This window comes from Salvelinus namaycush, chromosome 5, assembly GCF_016432855.1.
Source record: "Salvelinus namaycush isolate Seneca chromosome 5, SaNama_1.0, whole genome shotgun sequence".
In the NCBI taxonomy this organism is placed as follows: domain Eukaryota; kingdom Metazoa; phylum Chordata; class Actinopteri; order Salmoniformes; family Salmonidae; genus Salvelinus; species Salvelinus namaycush.
The window spans coordinates 23,224,267-23,236,732 of NC_052311.1; the positions used below are offsets into that span (position 1 = coordinate 23,224,267).

At 43.6% G+C, this 12,466-nt stretch overlaps 1 long non-coding RNA gene across 1 annotated transcript; it reads right to left on the reverse strand.

The window, feature by feature from the left end:
- Positions 1-191: 191 nt before the first annotated feature.
- On the reverse strand, positions 192-7,134 carry LOC120048059. Its single transcript, XR_005476962.1, has 3 exons — positions 7,025-7,134; positions 5,841-5,915; positions 192-516 (listed from the first exon to the last, which is right to left on the reverse strand). It is a non-coding gene; the product is annotated as an uncharacterized LOC120048059 (long non-coding RNA).
- Between the last annotated feature and the right edge of the window lie 5,332 nt (positions 7,135-12,466).

Below are 12,466 nucleotides of genomic sequence, written 5' to 3' on the forward strand. Positions count from 1 at the left end.
GCTGCCTCACATGTTTTATAGTCCCATGAAAGCCCAATGTTATCCCGCTCCCTGCTGAGAGATGCACAAAACAAAGGCTTACAACAAAGTCCCCCCCTCCAAATCTTTCCGCCATTGTACCCTACAGTACTTCCTCATTAAGTTCAGAAGGCCCCTCATACTGATAACATGCAGCACGAAAGCAGTCTGCATCATTTGTAATATATGTTTGTTTATTTATTATTATATGTAAACATGCCAATTATATTGGCAAAAAACATTGACTCGCATTACACTTCACACATTCACTAAATGAAAATAGCTTAGATACAAAGGAGAGAGAATGATGGAAGGAAGGTATGAGTGGTTGATGTGTCCTGGGAGTTGGTCGGTAAGGGCGTGGCAGATCAGTCAGAGAAGCAACGGGGTGAGGGGGAGGTTTCCTTCACCACTCCAATTTCAGTCTTTCACTGATCCCAGTTGAGCTGGAAGGCCCTCTGCCTGTCTCCACCGTGCGTTGCGTAGCCTGAACCATTTCTGGAACAAACAAAAAGAGCCCAAGACAGGTGTCAGAGACAGATGACGTCACACCACGACATTGTTGCTATTGTTCCACCAGGTATTAGTTCCAAATAGTATTATTATTGGAGCGTTAGTCACAGAATCTGTAAAATGACCTGGGAGAGGTAATGGTAGGTTATACACTGAACGAACTCATAATTACATTAATATTCCTAAGCAATTTCCCCTTGGTGTTTTTCAGGGCAATGAGGTTGCAGGTCAATGAGGGCAATGAGGTTGCAGGTTGGCATTTTTTGAGATTACTCATGTACAGGAGGCACAGCCAGAAAGTCATACAATCTGATTTTAAACCCAACCCCAACCTTAAAGGTATGCTCAGAAATATGATGTAGACGCACGAAGTAAACAGCATAGTGGGTCAATTTCCACGACAACTAAGAGAGTTGAAGCGCGAAGGTACACTACTCTGCTGTTTTGGTCCCGTTGCTCCCACGTTGTAACAGCGTGAATACAATCCGTGCCATGTGTGTGAGCGTAGTCTTGCATCTCGCTCGACGCAATAGCTGCGGTGCTGCTCGAGGCAACGTCATTTCTACCTTTCAGTAGACATTAAAATATATATTTTTTCAGCTTTCAATTTTGTTCTTTTGTTTATTTTCTAAAGCATTTAATCTCTGGATTTCACTGTTTTGCCTTGTCTCACACCCATACTTTATTATGCTATGTATTACACATAGAACATTTAGAATAATTCACAAATATTTAATGAATCTGTTTAGATAAAGAGTCAAATAAATGGAAACAATATCAATAGTTGATGTGCATAAATCATTTGTTGCTTTTTTTTTTACACAAAATAGTTGTCTCACAGTATTTGGTATTTGGTATTTTGTTATTTTATTAGGATCCCCATTAGCTGTTGCAAAAGCAGCAACTACTCTTCCTGGGGTCCACACAAAACATGAAACATAATACATTGATACATATCAATGCAAACACACAAACTATCTAGGTCAAATAGGGGAGAGGCACTGTGCCACGAGATGTTTCTTTATTTGTTTTTTTGAAACAAAGGTTTGCTGTTTATTTGAGCACTGCAAGATGGAAGGAAGTTCCATGCAATAAGGGCTCTATATACAGTTGAAGTCGGAAGTTTACATACACTTAAGTTGGAGTCATTAAAAAATGTTTTTCAACCACTCCACAAATTTCTTGTTAACAAACTATAGTTTTGGCAAGTCAGTTAGGACATCTACTTTGTGCATGACACAAGTAATTTTTCCAACAATTGTTTACAGACAGATTATTTCACTATATCACAATTCCAGTGGGTCAGAAGATTACATACACTAAGTTGACTGTGGCTTTAAACAGCTTGGAAAATTCCAGAAAATGATGTCATGGCTTTAGAAGCTTCTGATAGGCTAATTCACATCATTTGAGTCAATTGGAGGTGTACCTGTGGATGTATTTCAAGGCCTACCTTCAAACTCAGTGCCTTTTTGCTTGACATCATGGGAATACCAAAAGAAATCAGCCAAAACCTCAGCAAAATAATTGTAGACCTCCACAAGTCTGGTTCATCCTTGGGAGCAATTTCCAAACGCCTGAAGGTACCACTTTCATCTGTACAAACAATAGTACGCAAGTATAAACACCATGGGTCCACGAAGCCGTCATACCGCTCAGGAAGGAGACACGTTCTGTCTCCTAGAGATGAACATACTTTGGTGCGAAAAGTGCAAATCAACCCCAGAACAACAGCAAAGGACCTTGTGAAGATGCTGGAGGAAATGGGTACAAAAGTATCTATATCCACAGTAAAACGAGGAAGGAAGAAGCCACTGCTCCAAAACAGCCATAAAAAAAGCCAGACTACGGTTTGCAACTGCACATGGGGACAAAGATCGTTCTTTTTGGAGAAATATCCTCTGGCCTGATGAAACAAAAATAGAACTGTTTGGCCTTAAAGACCATCGTTATGTTTGGAGGTTAAAGGGGGAGGCTTGCAAGCCGAAGAACACCATCCCAACCGTGAAGCACGGGGGTGGCAGCATCATGTTGTGGGGGTGCTTTGCTGCAGGAGGGACTGGTGCACTTCACAAAATAGATGGCATCATGATGATGGACAATGATGTGGTTATATTGAAGCAACATTTCAAGACATCAGTCAGGAAGTTAAAGCTTGGTTTCAAATGGGTCTTCCAAATTGACAGTGACCCCAAGCATTCTTCCAAAGTTGTGGCAAAATGGCTTAAGGACAACAAAGTCAAGGTATTGGAGTGGCCATCACAAAGCCCTGACCTCAATCCTATATTTGTGGGCAGAACTGAAAATGCATGTGTGGGCAAGGAGGCCTACAAACCTGACTCAGTTACACAAGCTCTGTCAGGAGAAATGGGCCAAAATTCACCCAACTTATTGTGGGAAGCTTGTGGAAGGCTACCCGAAACGTTTGACCCAAGTTAAACAATTTAAAGGCAATGCTACCAAATACTAATTGAGTGTATGTAAACTTCTCACCCACTGGGAATGTGATGAAAAATAAAAGCTGAAATCAATCATTCTCTCTACTATTATTCTGACATTCCAAATTCTTAAAATAAAATGGTGATCCTAACTGACCTAAGATAGGGAATTTTTCCTTGGATTAAATGTCAGGAATTGTGAAAAACTGAGTTTAAATGTATTTGGCTAAGGTGTATGTAAACTTCTGACTTCAACTGTAGGTCTATCATTTTAAATTGAGAATATATAGCTAGCTCATCGATATGCAAATGATGTGTGAGTTTAGCTATTCTCTGCTTCATATGTACATTGACAAGGGGCACATTAATTGCATATGCCCATTAGGCCAGTTATGCCCTCATACATGAAGGCCCATGGCTGCATTGGTGATGCATGCCACTATGATAAGATGCAAAATGGGTTCACATGGCTGATATCCTGAGACAAATTAGAGACAGATTCCTTTCACACCTTTTTATTGCAGAATTGTGATCTGTGATGAATGAACATCGACCCTAGTTCATCTAATGTTTTTAAGTTAACAATTAAAACCAGTTGAAACACTTCACTTCAATGAATCAACATTGAATGAATCCAAATATATATATATATTTTCTTTTTAAAATAAATAATCTAACTTGTTTGTAAATGTTAGACATTTTAGTAAGTAGGCTAATATTACTAAAGCATCATTTCGGGTGAATAAACATACCAGAGGTGGCCAACCTTGCTCCACTTCCTACTCTACTGGATGAGCAGACTTCTATTCCAGCCCAGCAATAATACTCATTATTATCAACTTATTAGGTTTTCTAAGTTGAATCGGGTGTGTTAGTGCTGGGCTGGGACAGAAGCCTGAACACCCAGCATACCTTCAGGAGAAGGATTGGCCTGCTCCAGCTGTAATAAGTTTGTAGACTACATTGAGTGTGAATTAACTGTATTGTTGGATATAACATTTGCTAACATAAGTACACATACAACCCGTGGCATACAAGGATGTGCCAGGGTCTCTTGGGACATTCACTGGGACCTCTTCATCTGCAGACAGGCTTTCGCATCATTTTATTAATTAGATAGCTATTATCTCTCGGTCTGTCTTGATAGTTTTCCTCTTTAGGAGGAATATGTTCATAATGTCATCCGACAACCTGTCCTTTCTAACTAGTACACCTACTCCCTTTTCTGACAGCTGGAGTAGGAATCCTTTCACCCTCTTCCATTGCTGTTATCTCCATGTTTTTTGGTTGTGTTGCCCAGAACTAATGACAGGTGGAACTATGTTTCATGAATGGAAGATTTTCTAGCAAACATTTGCTCCTCACCTGATTGGTTAACGGCAGCGTGCAAGTTGCATAAAGTAGACCAGAGCTAAACTTTTTCTATCTCTCCACTAGCAGGGTTCACATCTTCCCACAATCCCCTGTGCATTGCTCCGCATGCTCCTGTTGAAAATGAATGGGGGCGAATTCGGAAGTGGTGGTAACCCCGTCAGGTGTGCCGCGAAACTTTTCCTAATCTTGATAATTTTTTGGGACACTAATTTATAAACGTGACCTGTGGAGTGCACATAGCATTTTGACTTGGGAGCACTTGTGCCGGTCAGATAATACATTAAATGGCACATGGTTACATCCAGGGGCGCAACTTTGGTTTTAGCAGTGGGGGGGGGGTCCTAATTATTATTATATATATATATATTTATTTATTTTTTGAGACGGACAAACACTCCAAACAGCCTACCCAACCGCTCTACATGGTTCTAAAGCACACCGTAACAGATTTTGTATCACATTCCAATGATAAAACTGCATCCATGGTTACATCTGTATCTTTGTTTGAAGTCCAGTGCACTCAGGCTGTTGATACATTTGTATCATTTGATGGGCGCGCATCATGACCAAAATCACGTGTATCATTTTATTTGGTCTGTGAAAACCATTAGCATAGGCAAGTCTGATTAGGTTTAGCCAGATACTTTTATTTATTAATATATGGTTTTGGGCTTAGCTATACCACAACCTCTGCTGAAGAAACGGAGCATGGCTTTGTGTCCGTGTTTACACCTTTACAATGCAGAAAACAGCTGGACTATAGCCCAAACCGTTCAAAACGAAATACCTATTTTGGAACTACTTTCTGGCACAGATTCACAAGATGCTCCTAAAGGGGTACACACAAATTAACCATCATGTGTAAGGAAAATATTTCAAATTAAGCCTATTTAATCTATAAAAAACATTGGTTACAGAAAATAGATGATTTGCAGTATGGATCAGATGAGATAGAGGTCATTATACCACTTAATAAATTAACAGGGACATTTTAGGTGTGCTGCAGAATAGTATGTCCCATCAAGGTGTGTCACGGTTCAACAAAGGTTGGGATGGGAACCACTGGTATAAAATACTTTGTAAAGAGGTAGAAACATGTTGTAAATGCTCTTTATGCAGGTGAGGGAGTGGTAACAGGGTGTGCCCTTCCCTTAAGGTACTGTAATGACTATTAAACAGCCAGCGCCATGTTCCAATTCATGTTCCAACAGTAGGTGGTTAAAAAGATCCGCTGTAAATGAAGTCAGAGGACCAAGTACTCACTTCACCCAGAACCACATTTGTCCAGTCAAGTTGGCTGGGCATCTCCCATCTTTGTGCACTCACAATGGAAACACGCAGTCACAACAGCAGTGGAGTGAGCATGCCAAAACGGTTTGCAGAGGAGAGAGGGAGAACCTTTTGAGAAACGTGTCATACTGGCTGCCATGATCTGTACTTGATAATCCTTCATTTGTTAATGCAAATAATGTGTGGGACAAAATCTGCTCACAGTACCTGAAACTTTCATATAAAATGAACCCAGCTCACATGTCTTCCTCCAAAACAACACCAAAGGTGTAATTGTGAATCCTGAAACGGAACATATTGTTTCTCCATCAACTACAGTAGGCTATGTAAAAAGGACAATAAACAACACTGTGCATTACAACAAGGATATAAAACGGCTTAAATACTGAATTAGAATAACTAGCCTCTACATAAGAGGAATACTATTAGATAGAGATGTCTGTATAACTTCAAATATAGGATAGGCCCTACCATGACACTTTATACCCGTTTCTGTCATGCCAAATGATTACTCAATGGCTTGGTTATTGCATAATCAAGAGTAAAGTCAAACAACAAATATTGACTTAATACAATTTATGTTTTGACTGAATCCAAAGCTGATCCAACTGGCAACATTGTTATGTAACCCGATATTATTAGGACCACTGGTGTTCGTATTTGTTATTAGAATGTTTGGAATCTCTGTGATGATGGTAAATGCTCTATTTAAAAATGTCTTCATCGTGTTATTTCGGGGACAGTGGCACTGCCATGGCATACGAGCCGAATGAGGCGCGCAAAGAGGCGTGGACGCGCGCAGAGTCAGCGCTGTCCGTATCACGCTATTCTCTGTTTACATTGTTCCCACTAAAAAACAAAAATAAAGGCTAGATATTTCGGTAGCATAATAGAGGTCGATAATATCTCATCAAAACAACAATCATTCTGCTGACCACTCTCATCTGCGGCCCATTACGCCTATTCAGTGAAATACCCAATTGTCTCTGGAAAATTGGCTTGCTACATAGTAGCCTATTTGTTCAATGGTGCGCGGAAAAAAAGAAGAAAAAACTAATTGGAAAGCACACTGCAACAACATTATAGCCTATTGGTTCCCAAATATGTGTAACTCTCTGAATTGTTTTTTCTGTTCACGATAAATAAGGTAGCCATTTGATTGTTGACATTGTTGTTGATTTTCAATTTGCAATATTAACTTAATTTAGAGTATTGGCAATAGTGTGTGGTGTCAATCATTATAGGGCGCTTCCAGCCTATCCACCCTCAGCAAAGTTTCTTTCCTCGCAACATTATATCCTTCATAGAAAAAGTAGATGTTCCTAGAGAGCGTAACCTTATCATTAGGCCTAAAACAACATCGAGAACATAATTGAACAGTGAACACTCACCGCTGTCTCTTCCTCGGTTAGTCCGCTTTCAGCTGCGATTAACATGAGTGTCGACTCATCCGGATGCTTGCTGACTCTGGTGAAATTCTCCTCCAGAATTTTGATCTGATCCTCCGCTAACTGCATACTTTCTATCCCATTTGAAGCCATGTTCCCTCCAAAAAGAGCTCTCAGCCACAGAAGTCGTTTTTGTAACGTAGCCTAGGCACTAAATTAGAACACTCCGTGTTTGAAGTTCCAATGCAAATGACGTCCGTTTGCCAGTAAACACCAGTGGAAACTAGGAAATGCTGGAGATAAGTACAAACAGAAATCGTTTAACAATTACAGCCCCTGCGAAACTAACGACCTAAAAGCATGTCACACTGACTGAGAATGTGGACCGTATAAGCGTTACTACTGTCAACAGTGGTTATCCCAGAGCAAGTTTCACAAAACACTCCCCTTTTATGTGAAATTTAATTGAAGTTTGAATCAACAAAAATATGAGCACGTTTTAAAGTGACATACACATTAATATATGAATAAAGTAGGTCTACTAGAAAAGTTTAAATATTTCCATAACATACCTATAGTGCTTCAGCTTCTTCCACTCAACTGCTGACAATTCTGGTCTCTTCGCAGTATGCAACATATGCTTGGTGACGTCAGGAATGCACGAGGACAACAAAGTCCAGCTATACCTGCAACCTGCCAGATCAGGCTATTCTATTTCAAATAGTATTGTTCCATGAAATTCGCTACATGCTTTGAAATAATGTGTAAAATAATCCCACAGTTTTGGAGTTTTCCCCCTCAATTTATTTCTACAACTGTAATAAACATGTCATTACTTGACATTTACTTACTTGGAACATGTAATGGAATCTATCATTCATTGCCATTCAGGGAGGTATTAGCCTAGAGTCTTAGGATGCCATAACCCAAGAGGAAATTGTAACAAACCATTAAAGGTGCATTATGCAGAAATGTCTCTGCCATTTCCTGGTTGCTAAAATTCTAATAGTTCGCCTAATTTCAGTTTATGTGACAAAACAAGCAAGTATAGTGTAGAGAACCATTGCACCATCTAAACCGCTGTAAAATATCGTCACCATAACCAAACATATTGTAACATATTGTACAAAACCAAGAGTAAAAGAGCAAAACCTAAACTTAAGAAGGGAAACATCTAAATAGTGAATATAGAACAGATATACCACTACTTAGACTTGCGTTCAATGATAATGACAAATCTATATTCACATTTCTATGTGAATTTGGTTGGGTCACCCAAAAGGTTGACACTGGAGGATTTATTTATTTATTCTTTCCCAGTTTCCCTTAGTGGTGACTTGGCTATACTTGCTATTACAATGGAAATTACCTTATGGTGTTGATTTTCTCTGGGATAAACAGCAAATACTTGCACACAAACGTTCACCAGTTTCAACAGAAGGTTCCTTTTCATGCTCTTCTTAGACTCAGATTTGGCCCACAATTATAAGTTACTCTCACTGAACAGCTGGATAAGATGGCCAAAACCCCAGCTTTGCTTCTGTTTAGGTACTAAATATATGCATTATGTTGCCCGTGTCTTTAGTGTCTGCAATACTCTGCACCTGTTAAACCTTATTCTATAGTGTAAGTAAAATGCATAAAAAAGTTATTACTGATAAACCTATGAGCAGCATTTTTGATTGGTTACCAGACATCTTTTATTACTGGGATAGATGTTATATAGACATCAACCTGTCAATTTATGATCATTATACCACAAGTAATACAAAATAGAGATGAATGTGATTTGTATTACATAAAAGCCTGTTTGACAGGTTGTACAAACCACAATCCCTGATAAGATTTGTAGTAACCTTATCGGTCAATCCAAAGTTCAGCTAATAGCAACTGATAACAGATGCATCTCTTTCCAGGTGTCTAAAACATTGTGCACTGATTATGAATAGACTTTTTGTATATTAACAATATGAACAATTCAAATAGAAATAACCACTATGTGTTTTGAAAGGCAACCATATTAAATGCAGCATTGTTGAATTCAGGAACACCAATGTACCCAGCCGAACAAGCAGTATGTCCACTTCAGCCTTGCCTCATATAGGCGGCAGGCCTACTGTAGATATGCAAAGATGTGGTGTGTAAAGGTTTTCTTCCAGGGGTGAAGGAGAGGACCAAAGTGCAGCGTGGCTAGTGTTAAACATGTTTAATCAAGAACACGTGAAACACTACAAACAACATACAAAATAACAAATGTGCAAAACCGATACAGACCTATCTGGTGCAGAACACAAACACAGAGACAGGTAACAAACACCCACAAAATCCCAACACAAAACAAGCCTCCTATATATGAGTCTCAATCAGAGACAACGACTACCATCTGTCTCTGATTGAGAACCCACACTAGGCTGACATAGAAACAGACAAACTAGACACACAACATAGAATTCCCACCCAGCTCACGTCCTGACCAACTAAACACATACAAAACAACAGAAAACAGGTCAGGAACGTGACAGAACCCCCCCCTCAAGGTGCGAACTCCGGGCGCACCCCTAAAACTCAAGGGGAGGGTCTGGGTGGGCATCTGTCCGCGGTGGCGGCTCCGGCGGTGGACGAGGGCACCACTCCACCATTGTCTTTGTCCACCTCCTTAGCGTCCCTTGAGTGGCGACCCTCGCCCCCGACCATGGTCCAGGAACCTTCACCAACTCCCCTCTACAATAGAGGAGACAACTCAGGACAGAGAGGTAGTTCAGGACAAAGAGGTAGCCCAGGACAGAGAGGTAGCCCAGGACAGAGAGGTAGCCCAGGACAGAGAGGTAGCCCAGGACAGAGAGGTAGCCCAGGACAGAGAGGTAGCTCAGGACAGAGGGACAACTCCGGACTGAGTGGCAGCTCCGGACTGAGTGGCAGCTCCGGACTGAGTGGCAGCTCCGGACTGAGTGGCAGCTCATGACTGGAGGGCAGCTCATGACTGGAGGGCAGCTCATGACTGGAGGGCAGCTCATGACTGGAGGGCAGCTCATGACTGGAGGGCAGCTCATGACTGGAGGGCAGCTCATGACTGGAGGGCAGCTCATGACTGGAGGGCAGCTCATGACTGGAGGGCAGCTCATGACTGGCTGGCGTCTCTGGCAGCTCATGACTGGCTGGCGTCTCTGGCAGCTCATGACTGGCTGGCGTCTCTGGCAGCTCCTGACTGGCTGGCGTCTCTGGCAGCTCCTGACTGGCTGGCGTCTCTGGCAGCTCCTGACTGGCTGGCGTCTCTGGCAGCTCCTGACTGGCTGGCGTCTCTGGCAGCTCCTGACTGGCTGGCGTCTCTGGCAGCTCCTGACTGGCTGGCGGCTCTGGCAGCTCCTGACTGACGGACGGCTCTAGCGGCTCCTGACTGACGGACGGCTCTAATGGCTCGGGACAGACGGGCGGCTCTAATGGCTCGTGGCAGACGGATGACTCAGATGGCGCTGGGCAGACGGATGGCTCAGACGGCGCTGGGCAGACGGATGGCTCAGACGGCGCTGGGCAGACGGATGGCTCAGACGGCGCTGGGCAGACGGATGGCTCAGACGGCGCTGGGCAGACGGATGGCTCAGACGGCGCTGGGCAGACGGATGGCTCAGACGGCGCTGGGCAGACGGATGGCTCAGACGGCGCTGGGCAGACGGACGGTTCAGACGGCTTTGGGCAGACGGGCAGTTCAGGCACCGCTGGGCAGACGGGCAGTTCAGGCACCGCTGGGCAGACGGCAGACTCTGGCCGGCTGAGACGCACTATAGGCCTGATGCGTTGTGCCGGAACTGGAGGTACCGGGCTGAGGGCACGCACCTCAGGGCGAGTGCGGGGAGGAGGAACAGGGCTCTGGAGATGCACTGGAAGCCTGGTGCGTGGTGTAGGCACTGGTGGTACTGGTCTGGGGCAGGAAGGTGGCGCCGGATATACCGGACCGTGAAGGAGGACACGCGCTCTTGAGCACCGAGCCTCTCCAACCTTACCAGGTTGAATGGTCCCCGTAGCCCTGCCAGTGCGGCGAGGTGGAACAACCCGCACTGGGCTATGCAGGCGAACCGGGGACACCACCTGTAAGGCTGGTGCCATGTACGCCGGCCCGAGGAGACGTACTGGAGGCCAGATACGTTGGGCCGGCTTCATGACATCCAGCTCGATGCCCAACCTAGCCCTCCCAGTGCGGCAAGGTGGAATAGCCCGCACTGGGCTAAGCACGCGTACTGGGGACACCGTGCGCTTTACCGCATAACACGGTGTCTGACCAGTACGACGCCCTCTCACTCCACGGTAAGCCCGGGGAGTTGGCTCAGGTATCCAACCCGGCTTCGCCACACTCCCCTTTAGCCCCCCCCCCAAGAAATTTTTGGGTGAGCCTCTCGGGCTTCCAGCCTCTCTTACGTGCTGCCTCCTCAATCCAGCGCTCCTGGGCTGTGGCTGCCTCCTTCTCCTCCCAAGAGTGGCGATTCTCTCCCACCTTTGCCCAGGGTCCTTTTCCGTTTATGATTTCCTCCCATGACCATTCCTCCTGGTACCGCTGCTGCTGTTGCTGCTGCCCGTTGCCACGCTGCTTGGTCCGGGTTTGGTGGGTGTTTCTGTAAAGGTTTTCTTCCAGGGGTGAAGGAGAGGACCAAAGTGCAGCGTGGCTAGTGTTAAACATGTTTAATCAAGAACACGTGAAACACTACAAACAACATACAAAATAACAAATGTGCAAAACCGATACAGACCTATCTGGTGCAGAACACAAACACAGAGACAGGTAACAAACACCCACAAAATCCCAACACAAAACAAGCCTCCTATATATGAGTCTCAATCAGAGACAACGACTACCATCTGTCTCTGATTGAGAACCCACACTAGGCTGACATAGAAACAGACAAACTAGACACACAACATAGAATTCCCACCCAGCTCACGTCCTGACCAACTAAACACATACAAAACAACAGAAAACAGGTCAGGAACGTGACATGGTGAGTGCTTTTGAATTGAAAATGAATGTGAGGCCTGCCTAAATACACTGCTCAAAAAAATAAAGGGAACACTTAAACAACACAATATAACTCCAAGTCAATCACACTTCTGTGAAATCAAACTGTCCACTTAGGAAGCAACACTGATTGACAATAAAGTTCACATGCTGTTGTGCAAATGGAATAGACAAAAGGTGGAAATTATAGGCAATTAGCAAGACACCCCCAATAAAGGAGTGGTTCTGCAGGTGGTGACCACAGACCACTTCTCAGTTCCTATGCTTCCTGGCTGATGTTTTGGTCACTTTTGAATGCTGGCGGTGCTTTCACTCTAGTGGTAGAATGAGACGGAGTCTACAACCCACACAAGTGGCTCAGGTAGTGCAGCTCATCCAGGATGGCACATCAATGCGAGCTGTGGCAAGAAGGTTTGTTGTGTCTGTCAGCGTAGTGTCCA